The following is a 13,845-nucleotide window of genomic DNA, read 5'->3' on the forward strand; positions in this document are numbered from 1 at the left end:
TCAATATGTCTTCTGTCCCTGCCTAAGCGCTTCTGGCCCTGGAGTATGTCAAAGAACTGCAGAGTGTTGCACTGTGAACTGCAATACAGCGGTGATTTCACAGCCCAGACAGAGCCAGGAAATAATTTTACGCAAGCCTGCTGTAACACTTAGCTGGCTGCGTATGAATTTGGAGAACTACTACACCCAGCACAGACCCAGAACACTGAGGACAGTCACAGGCAGCCCAAATAGATTTTTTTCCCCAAATTTTTTTGCAAAGGCCCACTGCCTATATTCAATCAATATGTCTTCTGTCCCTGCCTAAGCGCTTCTGGCCCTGGAGTATGTCAAAGAACTGCAGTGTGTTGCACTGTGAACTGCAATACAGCGGTGATTTCACAGCCCAGACAGAGCCAGGAAATAATTTTGCGCAAGCATGCTGTAACACTTAGCTGGCTGCGTATGAATTTGGAGAACTACTACACCCAGCACAGACCCAGAACACTGAGGACAGTCACAGGCAGCCCAAATAGATTTTTTTCCCCAAATTTTTTTGCAAAGGCCCACTGCCTATATTCAATCAATATGTCTTCTGTCCCTGCCTAAGCGCTTCTGGCCCTGGAGTATTACTGCAGGGCGCAATGCTCTGCACGGCCGATATACCAAAAAAAAAAAAGTGCAACACTGCAAAAAGCAGCCTCCACAGTACTGCACACGGTTAGATGTGGCCCTAAGAAGGACCGTTGGGGTTCTTGAAGCCTAAAATACTCCTAACACTCTCCCTATAGCAGCTCCACCAACATACCACTTTCCCTCCTCTATGTCAGAACGCATCTGTGGCGAGCCGCGGGAGGGGCCGATTTTTATACTCCGGTGACACCTGATCTCCCCAGCCACTCACTGCAGGGGGGTGGTATAGGGCTTGAACGTCGCAGGGGGAAGTTGTAATGCCTTCCCTGTCTTTCTATTGGCCAGAAAAGTGCGCTAACGTCTCAGAGATGAAAGTGAAAGTAACCCGAACATCGCGTGGTACTCATTACGAGTAACGAGCATCTCGAACACGCTAATACTCGAACGAGTATCAAGCTCGGACGAGTACTTTCGCTCATCTCTAGTCACAACCTCATAAAATGACGAAATACTTGCGAAATCCTTGCGACGCGTTTCGGCGTATTAAACGCCTTTCTCAAGCTTGAGAGGGAGATGCCCAATACACAGGATAACAGGTGTTGTAGTTGTCACGTGTGACGTCACCATTCCTTCACACACCGGTATGACCTTCAGCAAATAATTAACTCAGTCTCAGACAGTAGCTTAGTAGGGTCCCTAGGAATGGTTAGAGTCAAGCAAACTTTACTTGAAAAACTTGGAACAATTATTACAAGGCAGTTCACTTATAGACTTTATAGTGCAGGTAAAAGGTTAGTCTTCAGAACGCCGTACCTCCACACGGCTCTCACAGGCTCAAAGACGCACATGTGTGAACAATGATTATTATCTTGCAGTACCTCCACCCGGTCTGGAGGACATGTGGGTGTGACAATTAAAGGGTGTACCTCTATGCGGTGATCTAGGCTCCAGACGGCAGCGTAGGAAAATTAGACAATGAGGTAGTACCTCTGCACTGGCCTTGAGAAGAAGTAGTTACTTACAATTGCTCTCTCTCTCTCTTGGGGGCTCACTCCACTTACATGCCGAACACAAGCAGCATGGGAAATCTCTCCTCCTCCATCTTCTCCATCTTCATGTGGCTCTGTGTTAGGTGGAAGCTAAGATGGAACACAGGTTGAAGATGAAGGCATGGGCCCTTTTCCCGCTCTCAGCACACACATTTATACCTTCTTTCATACCACATGACATGACAGACTTGGGTAGCAGAGTTAAAAATAGTAATAAAAAGAAGGGTGAGAGGATGCAGCCCTGTCAGATGCCTTTGAGGATCCCAAACCAATCTGTGTCCCAATACTGCATTCTCAGAGTGGCTTCTTGATTGGTATAAAGTGATTTTATTAGCTTGACTAGATGTGCCGATACGCCCAGCTCTTGTAGGGCCTACTATAACTTGTCATGGTTGACACAGTAAAAGGCTTTGATGTAGTCGATGAAGCACATGTAGATATTCTTTTAATATTCTCAAGCTTTTCCATGGTCCATCACAGGTTTGCAATATGGTCACGGGTGCCCCGTCCTCGCCGAAATCCTGTCTGAGCATCAGAAAAGCAGCAATGACGGCCGGCAACAAAGATGAAGTTCAGCGACTAAATAACGATTTTCACTGATCGGCAAGTAAAGACAAGGAAATGGATTGGAATGAACGTTAATATGATAGCCAATGTTAATATAAGGTGACCAGATTTTCCCGGGGTCGAAGTGGGACAAAGGGGTGTGGTCAGGGGGCAGTGCTTATCCCAATGTATGATTTTACCTCTGTTGTTATAAAAACTACAGAGCCGCTTCAAAAAAGACAGGCAGCAAATTCTGCAGCATTTCTGCATCCAAAGAACTGTTAAAATCCTTACTATTGGTGCGGATTTTGACTGGAAATCAGCTACGTACCCGCAGCTCATTTCAAACTTTTGCAGTGCTCCACTTCTCCCCCTCCATAGGCTTCCAGCTGTCAGCTCTCCTGGCTTCCAGTTCCCAACGGCTTGTTGTGGCCTAACCTGACCAGCATCATCTGACTAGCATCACCGCACCTGATCAGGCCGCTGGGAACCGGAACCCGGGAAGCGCCGACAGCAGGAAGCGTTCGGAGAAGTTGAGAGGAGTGCCCCTTAGTATGAAAACAGCTGCGGATACGCGGCTGATTTCCAGTCAAAATCCGGACCAATGGTACAGATTTTAACAGTTTTTTGGATGCAGAGATGCAGAGGAAATTTCTGCTGTGGACATTCTGCAGCATTTCCGCCTTGTGTAAGCATCTCCAAAATCAGCTGCCATGTGCAAAGCGGCCACAGTAGTAATAGTGACCCCCCCCCCACAGTGGCCTCAGTAGTAATGGTGACCGCCACAGTGGCCTCAGTAGTAATAGTGTCCCCTATATTGACCCCAGTAGTAATAGACTCCCCTATATCATTCCTATAACAATAGTGTCCCCCACAGTGGCCTCAGTTGTAATGGTGACACCCACAGTGGTGCCAGTAGTAATAGTGACCTCCCCACAGTATCCTCAGTAGTAATAGTGACCCACACAGTGGTCTTAGTAGTAATAATGACCCCACAGTGGCCTCTGTAGTAATAGTGACCCCCACAGTGGCACCAGTAGTAATAGTGATCCTCACAGTTTCCTCAGTAGTCATAGTGACCCCCACAATGGCCCTCAGTAGTAATAGTGACCCCACAGTGGTCTCAGTAGTAATAGTGACCCCAACAGTGGTGCCAGCAGTAATAGTGACCCCCACAGTACTCTTAGTAGTAATAGTGACCTCCACAGTAGTTTCAGTAGTAATAGTGACCCTAACAGTAGCCCAGTAGGAATAGTTACCTCCATAGTAGCCTCAGTATGAATAGTGACCTCCCCAGTAGCCTCAGTAGTAAATGTGACCTCTGCAGTGGCCCCAGTAGTAATAGTGACCCCCTACAGAGATTCCAGTAGTAATTGTGACCCCCCACAGTAGCCTCAGTAGTAAATGTGACCCCCACAGTGGCCCCAGCAGTAATAGTGACCCTCCACAGTGGCCCCAGCAGTAATAGTGACCCTCCACAGTGGCCCCAGCAGTAATAGTGACTCCCCACAGTGCCCTCAATATTAATAGTGACCCCCACAGTTGCCTTAGTAGTAATAGGGACCCCCACAGTGGCCCCAGTAGTAATAGTGCCCCTCCACAGTACCCACGGTAGTAATAGTGACCCCCACAGTGGCATCAGAGGTAATACTATTACTACTGGGGCTGATATAGGGAACACTATTACTGATAGTGTCCCCTAAATCGACCCCAGTAGTAATAGTGACCCCTATAGCAGCCCCAGTAATTATAGTATCCCCCTGAAACCGATATACTTACCTTCCTCCTAGTCTTCCAAGCACTGCTGCAGAACTAAGAAGAGGTCAGGGGAGGAGGGGAAGATCCCAGATGTACACACTTATGTCAGTGTGTGCATCCGGCCACGGTGCTACAAAGGGATTACGAGCCAGGGAGCTGCGGCACCCGGGCTGGTAATCTCCTTCTTGGTGACCAGATGTCCCAAAAGCAGGACAAAATCGGGACAAATATCCCAAAAGGGGGACAAATAGCTGTTCAGCTGGGCTCCTGGCAGAAAGCGGGACTCTCCCACCTAAATCGGGATGCCTGGTTACATTAGTTAACATGATAACCAAAACCTGTATTGTCTGTAGTAGCCAACCACAGCGCAGCTTTCATTTTACCTCAGCAGTATAAGAAGTAGCAACTAATCACAGCACAGCTTTCATTTTACCTAAGCAGTATAAGAAATAGCAACCAATCACAGTGCAGCTTTCATTGGTTGCTATTTCTTATACTGCTGAGGTAAAATTAAAGCTGCTCTGTGATTGGTTGCTATTTCTTATACTGCTGAGGTTCAATCACAGCACAGCTTTCGTTCTACCTTAGCAGTATAAGAAATAGCAACTAATAACCAACCAGCAGTATAAGAAATGAAAGCTGAGCTGTGATTGGTTGCTAATGCTTATGAGAACATGACGTGACTGAGCTGTGAATGGAGCTCTATCACATGCTTTTTTGTGCATATCCACACAGTCTACCGTACTTTTTTGCGCTGCCGGATCTGTTCATATCAGTGCAGGATACACCCACACCGTTACTGGACTTTCTGAGCAGCCTAATTAGTCCCCAGTGTTATCAATTCACACTGCAAAATCACACAGTTCTGTGTGTAATTTTGTGTATATGGAGTTCGCATTTGCACACCACCATAGACTCCTATGGTACCTTGGGTGCGCAAATGTGCACAAAAATAGAGCATGTCGTGTATTTTTTTCGCTGCGACGAAAATGTGCACGCAAAACACTGAATCTGAGTGAACCTATTGCAATCGATGGGTTGTATTCTTAGCGGTCCGCGCAAGTGATTTTGCATGCGCAAAAATGCACGCAAAATCATCCGTGTGAGGGAGCCCTATATGAAAGGTCCAGTCGATTGGACTTTCAATGCATGCGTTCACGCTGCACAGTTATCGTGCAAACTGCTTGATCTAACATGCAATTTAAAAGGGGCTTATATCTGCGCTGTGGAATAAGTTGGCGCTATACAAATAAAAAATATTATTACCGTATATTCCGGCGTATAAGGCGACGGGGCGTATAAGGCGACCCCCCAACTGTCACCTTATACGCCGGGAATACAGTGGAGCAAAAAAAAAAATCATTACTCACCTCCCCCGGCGTTCTGCGGCGCTGCTGCAGGCTGTCGCTCCCTCCTGGTCCCCGGCAGAGCACTGCTTTCTGGACGCAGGGCCGTCAGCCAATCACAGCCATTCAATAACATCATTGAATGGCTGTGATTGGCTAAAACACACGTGCCTTCAGTCAATCACAGCCATTCAATGATGTCATTGAATGGCTGTGATTGGCTGACGGCGTGTGTTAGTCAATCACAGTATTAGCTTTCTGGAGGCGGGGATTTCAAGCCCTGCGTCCAGAAAGCAATGCTCTGCCGGGGACCAGGAGGGAGCGCCAGCCTGCAGCAGTGCCGCAGAACGCCAGGGGAGGTGAGTAACGATATTTTTTTTTTGACACTTTCTTTTTTTTGTATTACCGGCGTATAAGACGACCCCCGACTTCAGAGCAGATTTTTCGGGGTTCAAATGTCGTCTTATACGCCGGTATATATGGTATTATAAAGCTAAAAAAAACACGCAACGTGACCTACCTGTGCACCTCAAGAGCCAATTGAAATTAAAGGGCTTGAATAAACATGCACAACATATGTAGAAAACCTGCGGTTTTGCTCCACATATATGCATGAAAATCGATCTGATTTTATTCAGATTTTTTTGTGCGCGCAAACACGGAGTACGTTTACACACACAGATATATGCCACAGTGAGGGAAATACGTGGGAAAAGCGCATTTCAGTCATGCAAATATGTGTTGTACTTACACGGTTTAAATACGCTAGTGCCAATTTGAGCTTAGTTTTATTCTGCGGTAGGACAACAACCACCATCCAGCCAATGTCAATCTTCAGCGTAAAGAAGAACAAGGAGTCCTGGAAGTGATGTTACGACCTCCACAGGGCCCGGATCTTATCATCATCCAGTCTGTCTGGGATTATATGAAGAGACAGAAGGATTTAAGCAAGCCGACATCCACAGAAGATCTGTGTTTAATTCTTTAAGATGAATGGTCGGAACAATCTCCCTGCCGAGTTTCTTCAAAAACTGTGTGCAAGTGTAACTAGAAGAACTGATGCTGTTGTGAAGGCAAAGGGTGGTCGCACCAAATATTGGTTTGATTTACATTTCTCTTTTGTTCATGCACTTTGCATTTTGTTAACTGGCATAAACTATTAACACTTCTATTTTTGGAAGCTTTCTTTCTTTGTAGCATTTTTTCTACAACTGCCTAAAACGTTTGCACTGTACTGAATGATTCAGTGAAAATGTAATAAGGCGACACTTCACTTTCAGGAAAATTTCCTGTTATAGAGCCTTAGATGCCGTATATAAAGGCCCATTTAGACACAATGATAATCGCTCAAAAGATGTTGCTCAAGCGACTTTTTATCTATCATCATTGTGTCATTTACAGCGCAAGATAATCACTCAAGATGAGCGATCATCTTGCGCTGCCAGCGGAGGATGCAGAAGACAAGCGGGGTGTTCCTGCATCCAGCTTCTGTTATACAGCCGAGCACTCAGAGCGGAGGATGCAGAAGACAAGCGGGGTGTTCCTGCATCCAGCTTCTGTTATACAGCCGAGCACTCAGAGCGGAGGATGCAGAAGACAAGCGGGGTGTTCCTGCATCCAGCTTCTGTTATACAGCCGAGCACTCAGAGCGGAGGATGCAGAAGACAAGCGGGGTGTTCCTGCATCCAGTTTCTGTTATACAGCCGAGCACTCAGAGCGGAGGATGCAGAAGACAAGCGGGGTGTTCCTGCTTGTCTTCTGCATCCAGCTGTTTTCTGCTCGGAACACCCGACTGTTATACAGCCAAGTACTCGGAGCGGAGGATGCAGAAAACAAGCGGGCTGTCCCTGCTTGTCTTCTGCATCCAGATGTTTTCTGCACGGAGCGCCTGGCTGTTATATCTGGCCGGACCGCTCTGTTCTTCATACCCAACCAGTTATCAGGGACAGGATACAGCTGAAGCAATAGTATCAGCTGTATCCCGCTGTGAATTCCTGATAGGGCTGATTGTCGTCATTCAGCATGCTGAAAGACGAGGATGAGCGACGGGTTAACGAAAACTGCAGGATGCCAGTGCAGTTAGACACAACGATTATTGCTCAAAAAATGGCTTTTGAGCGAATTTTGAGCGATAATCGTTGTGTCAAAATGAGCCTTAAGACAGTGAAGGCTGAAATATGGATCCATATTTCAAAATTCTAGGCTGCGTTGAACTTTGTGCGGAAAAAATATTCTGTAGAAATGTGTTCACCAGCAAAACCTCTCTGGAGGAAACGATAATGTTTCACTAACTAAAGGGAATGCAGCACCTATATATATATATTTTTTTTTTACTAAAACCAAGTACTGATAAATATTCCATTTTTATAATCTGTTTTATTTTCTGCTAATAGTTTTTTATTCTGTTGTCTGTACATGACTGAGAGATTCGCCACCTCTCAGTTACGGCATGACAACATATAGAGAGGCTTTACAGCAGGCTCATAGGCCGTAACACAAGATCTGATCTTATTCTATAGGAGACTGTTCTAGGCATTACAGGAACTTTGCCTGTAATACCCAGCCTGGCCACTGCAGTGATATCAGTGCTGTCTGCTTCCTGCAGAAATTAGCTCTGTGCTTGAGCCTGGCGAATAGCTGATTAGTAAGAGTCCCTAGAGGCAGTGGCGTAGCAAGGTGGGTGCGGGAGGTGTGGAATGCCCCGGATGCTATCAATGAGGGGGGTGACAGCTCAGCCTGTTAGCTGTGGTCTGTCCTGGCTTGCAACAACTTGCCAGCGGTGGGTGGGGGACCTACAATTGGAGTCTGCCATAAGCCCCTCACAGAGCCTGCACTGCCACCTAGTGCCAGTTAATCCTTCCCTGGCAGTCCTGTCATGAGAGGATACACAGAACTGCAGAGCCAGCCTGTGTGATGTCACTGTCATGTGATCTCTGGTGTGGGAGGAGTCAGGGATCATATGACCACAGGGTTGCTCAGTAAATTTAGGACTCTGATGTGTTTTGTGTGTGTGTGTTGGAGCTGTGGGGGTCAGGATGGGTGGATGGATGGATGGATAGATAGAGTGAGTGTGTGAGTGAGTGAGTGAGTGAGTGAGTGGAGCTGTGAGGGTCAGGATGGATGGCTGGATGAAGTGAGTGGAGTTGTGGGGCAGAATGGATGGATGGATTGAATGAGTGGAGCTGTGGGGGTCTTATCAGGATGGATGTAGCGGAGCTGTGTGTGTGATGTGTGGGGATCAAGATGGATGTAGCAGAGCTGTGTGTGGGATGTCTCGGGATCAGGATGGATACATAGTAACATAGTATGTAAGGCCGAATGAAGACAATGTCCATCTAGTTCAGCCTGTTTATCCTCCTATGTTGTTGATCCAGAGGAAGGCAAAAAAAAAACAAACCAAGAGGCAGGAGCCAATTAGCCCATTTGGGGGAAAATTCATTCCTGACTCCCTAATGGCAACCAGACTAATCTCTGGATCAACCCCTAATAGTTCCTACCTTCCTGTATACCCGGATTAATAATTAACCTAAGATTTATATCCTGTAATATCCTCCTGCTGTCAGGACAGTGTCCGGGATATGGGGGTCCCTGATATATCCCGCAACCCCTGTCCCTGCCTACTTGCCCCCCTGGGCTAACCCCCAGGGCGACAACTGGGCGGCGGTCCCTACCCTCACTAGGGAAGCGGGACACGGGAAGACAAACAGACACTGAAGACAAACAACGGTAGAACGGTCAGACAATCCGGGTCGGCAACAGGAGGGTACGCAGTACAGGGGGGTCAGGCAAAAACGTAGTCAAGGTCCAAAAGCAGAGGTCAAGAAAGCCGGGGTCACAAACAGGAGTCAAAAGAATACGCGGGTGCAGCTGGAAGACCAAACTAACACTGGCAAGGCCTGAGAGGAAAACACACCTATTTAAATGCTGTCAGCGCTCCCGCCCCAGAAGCTGATTGGGGCGGGGAGCCTGACAGCAGCAGGGCTAATCAGGGCGGTGCTGGGGGCACGCCCCCAGTCTCACTGCACAGACAGTTACCAGGGAAGCCAGCCTGGTAGTCAAGCGACTAGAAGCACCAGCTGCCTCCCTAGCAACCCGGCGGCGACCAGTCTTACAGCGGCCCGGGGAGATCACAAGAACCGGGGTACCTCTGCGCCGTGCTCCTGTACCCCGGGTGGCCGGACCGGTGGTGCGGGCACGGCGGCCCCGAGAGTTGCCGGTTCTGACAGTACCCCCCCTTCTACGGGGGGACACCGGACCCCCATGGCCAGGTGCGGGCTTAAGCGGGAAAGCCCTGTGGAATGCCTGGACTAGGCGTGGCGCATGAACGTCCCTGGCAGGGACCCACGTCCTATCCTCAGGGCCAAATCCTCTCCAGTGGACCAGGTACTGCAGCACACCTCTAACCCGTCGGGCATCCACCAGCCTTTCTACTTCATACTCCAGTTCCCCCTGTACCAGAGAAGGAGGAGGCGGGTTCTGGGTGGGTAGAACTGGAGTCACATACTTCTTAAGTAAGCTTTTGTGAAACACCTTGTGGACCTTCCAGGGGTCAGGAAGTGCCAACTTATATGACACCGGGTTGATGACCTGAGAAACAGTAAATGGGCCAATGAACCGAGGAGCAAGTTTCAGGGAGGGAACCTTGAGTCTCAGATTCTTGGAGGACAACAAAACTTGCTCCCCGACTACAAAAGGTGCAGAGATGGTACATCTTTTATTTGCGTATTTACGCAGTTTCTCTTGGGAACCCTGAAGGTTCTTACGAACCTGGGCCCAAACTGTGCACAGTTCCTCAGAGGATATGTCGGCGGCCGGATTGTTCGAGACCACAGGAGTGGAAAGCGAGAACCGGGGATGAAACCCATAGTTACAAAAAAAAGGTGACAATTGGGTCGACGAGTTAACATGGTTGTTGATAGCAAATTCGGCGAGAGGTAAGTAGTTGGCCCACTGATACTGGTTATCAGAGACAAACAGTCGCAGATACTGGATAAGTTCTTGGTTCATTCGTTCCGTTTGTCCGTTACTCTCGGGATGGAAAGCGGAGGAGAAGGACAAATTTACGTTTAGATTTCTACAGAAGGCTCGCCAGAAGCGAGCGACGAACTGAACCCCTCTATCTGACACAATGTCCTCGGGGATCCCATGTAACCGAACAATCTCCTTGATGAACATTTCAGACAGAAGTTTGGCGTTAGGCAACTTGCAAAGCGGAACAAAATGTGACATTTTAGAGAAACGGTCTACTATTACCCAGATGACCGTATTCCCCAGCGAGGATGGCAGATCAGTAATAAAATCCATGGACAAATGGGACCATGGCCTGGACGGAATGGGCAAGGGAAGAAGAGGACCCTCAGGACGTCTCCTGAGATTCTTCCCCCTTGCGCAAACCGGGCACGCGGACACAAATACCCGTACCTCCTTGGCCATGTGCGGCCACCAATAGAGTCTGGATACTAACTCCAGCGTACCCCTGATGCCGGGGTGTCCAGCTAGGACAGAAGCGTGTGTCTCCTCTAACACTTTCAATCTCAGTGACGATGGGACAAATAATTTGCCTTCCGGAAGGGCTTCAGGAGCAGATTGTTGAGCGGCGTGAATGAGAGGTGAAAGGTCGGAGGAGACAGCAGCGAGGACCACCCCAGGGGAGAGAATGCTCTCAGGCTCCGGCTCGGCAGGTTCCGGAGAACCAAAGCTCCTAGACAGGGCATCAGCCTTGACATTCTTAGAACCGGGTCTATAGGTAACCACAAAATTGAACCGAGAGAAGAACAAGGCCCAGCGGGCTTGCCGAGCATTTAACCTCTTAGCGGAATCTAGATAGGTGAGGTTTTTATGGTCTGTGAGTACCGTGATCTGGTGATGGGCTCCTTCCAAAAAATGCCTCCACTCTTCGAAAGCCCACTTAATCGCCAGCAATTCCCGGTTGCCTATATCATAGTTCCGTTCGGTGGAAGAAAACTTCCTAGAAAAATAGGCACACGGTCTAAGGTTGGTGAGAGTGGAGGGACCTTGGGACAGTACCGCTCCCACACCAAACTCAGAGGCATCTACTTCCACCAAAAAAGGGCTGGACAGATCTGGTTGTACTAGGACAGGTGCAGAAGAGAACGCCGCCTTTAGGGTATCGAAGGCCCTCAGAGCCTCAGAAGACCAGGTCCTCACATCTGCCCCCTTTCTGGTGAGGTCCGTTAGAGGTTTAGCCACCACGGAGAAGTCTTTGATGAATTTGCGATAGTAGTTGGCGAAGCCGAGGAAGCGTTGAAGGGCTTTCAACGACCCTGGCTGGGCCCACTCCGTGATGGCTTTCACCTTTTCAGGATCCATCTGGAAGTCGCATGGCGTGATGATATACCCCAAAAATGATATCTTTTGTACCCCGAACACACATTTCTCGAGTTTAGCAAACAGCTTGTTATGTCTGAGTCGAGCTAGTACAGTCTGAACGTGAGTATGGTGACTTGGCAAGTCGGAGGAAAAAATCAAAATGTCGTCTAGATATACCACCACGAACACCCCCATGATATCCTGAAACACTGAGTTCATGTACCCCTGAAAAATGGCGGGGGCGTTACACAATCCAAAAGGCATAACTAGGTATTCAAAATGCCCGAGGGGCGTATTGAAAGCGGTTTTCCACTCATCCCCCTCCCGAATGCGGATGAGGTTGTATGCTCCCCTGAGATCAAGTTTAGAAAACCATCGGGCACCAGCGACCTGGTTGAGGAGGTCAGGAATGAGTGGAAGGGCATACTGGTTTCGTACTGTGATTTTGTTTAGCTCTCTATAGTCAATACAGGGCCGGAGGCCCCCATCCTTCTTCTCAACGAAGAAAAACCCGGCACCCACCGGGGATTCTGAGGGCCGGATGTGCCCCTTGGCCAGGCTGTCCTGGATATAGTCCCTCATGGATTCTCTCTCAGGAACCGTAACGTTATAAATGCGGCCCTTAGGAAGTTTGGCCCCAGGAATCAAGTCTATTTTACAGTCCCATTCCCTATGAGGGGGCAGAGCTTCAGATAATTGTTTGGAGAACACGTCAGAAAACTCGGAGAGGTAATCTGGTAGGGGGGTCCCCTCGCAGGTGGAGATTCCCACCTTCACAGCACAAAGGTGGTTGGCACAGCGGGGACCCCACTTTACCAGTTCCAACGTGTCCCAATTTACTACCGGGTTGTGCTCCCGGAGCCAGGGGAGGCCTAGGACGACGTCCACAGACAAATCTCTCATCACTAGAAAGGTGCAGGTTTCCACGTGTAAGGCTCCTATCGTAAACCTTACTTCAGGGGTAACCAGATGAACCACCCCTGCTTGCAATGGGGTGGAGTCCACTCCTGAAACCAGAATCGGGGTCTCTAAACGTAAAAAAACCCCGGACAGTTGAGCAACGAAATTAAAGTTAACGAAATTCGCCGCAGCCCCAGAATCAACAAAGGCTTGCCCAGTACGGTGGAAAGCATGAAATTCTAGGGTGCAAGGCAATAACATTTTGGATAACACAGGGAGTACCTTAGCTCCTAGACAGTCCTCCCGACAACTGCCTAGGAGCGGGAGTTTTCCTGCCGTGGCTTCTTAGTGCAGGTGGCAATGCGGTGACCCGGCTCCCCACAGTAGAAGCAAAGATTCTTCTTCAGGCGATATTCCCGTCGCTGCTTGGGGTTCATGGCTCCCAGTTCCATGGGCTCGGTGGTGGGAAGTGAGAGAGTCAGGTCAGTAGAAGAAGTGGGCGTGGGGAGTGGAGTGGCCCGAGCGGCGTGTCGGCCCCTCAAACGTCGGTCGGCCCGAATAGCAAGCGTCATGGCTTGCTCCAGGGTTCTAGGCTCTGGGTGGGCCACAAGTAGGTCCTTGAGACCCTCAGACAGACCGGTCAAAAATAAGTCTTTTAGGGCGGCATCGTTCCACCCGGATTCCGTACAATGTTGACGGAATTGGGAACAGTAGTCCTCCGCCATTTTACAACCCTGGCGCAGGGCCAGAAGTTTGGAGACTGCGTAGCCCGCCCGGTCGGGTTCGTCATAAATTTGACCCAGGGCGGAAAAAAAAACGTCAAGGGATAGTCGGGCTGGAGAGCCTGCTGGTAGCGAGAAAGCCCAATTTTGGGGGTCCCCCCTCAGGCGGGTAATTACAATTCCCACTTTCTGATATTCAGTACCAGAGGAGTGGGGTCGGAGATCAAAGTAGAGCTTGCAGCTCTCTCTAAATGCAAAGAACTGACCTCTCTCTCCAGAGAAGCAGTCCGGCAGCGTGGCTCGGGGTTCTGACATAGTCCCGGGAGCGGAAGGGGGCTGCATGGGACCTGCAGCCGCCACTTGTTCCTGTAGCTGCATGCGGGCGGTTAGGTCCTGGACCAGGTTAGTAAGGACCTGGACCTGGTTCGCTAACGCAGCCACGGCCTCCATCGAGGGATTCAAAGTAGCCGGGCGGATGCACGAGTCTGACCTACCTTCGGCCAGTGTTACTGTCAGGACAGTGTCCGGGATATGGGGGTCCCTGATATATCCCGCAACCCCTGTCCCTGCCTACTTGCCCCC

General features: G+C 49.2%; 1 long non-coding RNA gene across 1 annotated transcript; it reads left to right on the forward strand.

The window, feature by feature from the left end:
- The first annotated feature begins 2,194 nt into the window (after positions 1 to 2,194).
- LOC136624730 (uncharacterized) lies at positions 2,195 to 6,482 on the forward strand. The gene is made up of 2 exons (XR_010792410.1): positions 2,195 to 2,327; positions 6,114 to 6,482. It is a non-coding gene; the product is annotated as an uncharacterized lncRNA (long non-coding RNA).
- The last annotated feature ends 7,363 nt before the right edge of the window (positions 6,483 to 13,845 follow it).

This window comes from Eleutherodactylus coqui, chromosome 4 (genome assembly GCF_035609145.1).
Source record: "Eleutherodactylus coqui strain aEleCoq1 chromosome 4, aEleCoq1.hap1, whole genome shotgun sequence".
Classification (NCBI taxonomy): domain Eukaryota; kingdom Metazoa; phylum Chordata; class Amphibia; order Anura; family Eleutherodactylidae; genus Eleutherodactylus; species Eleutherodactylus coqui.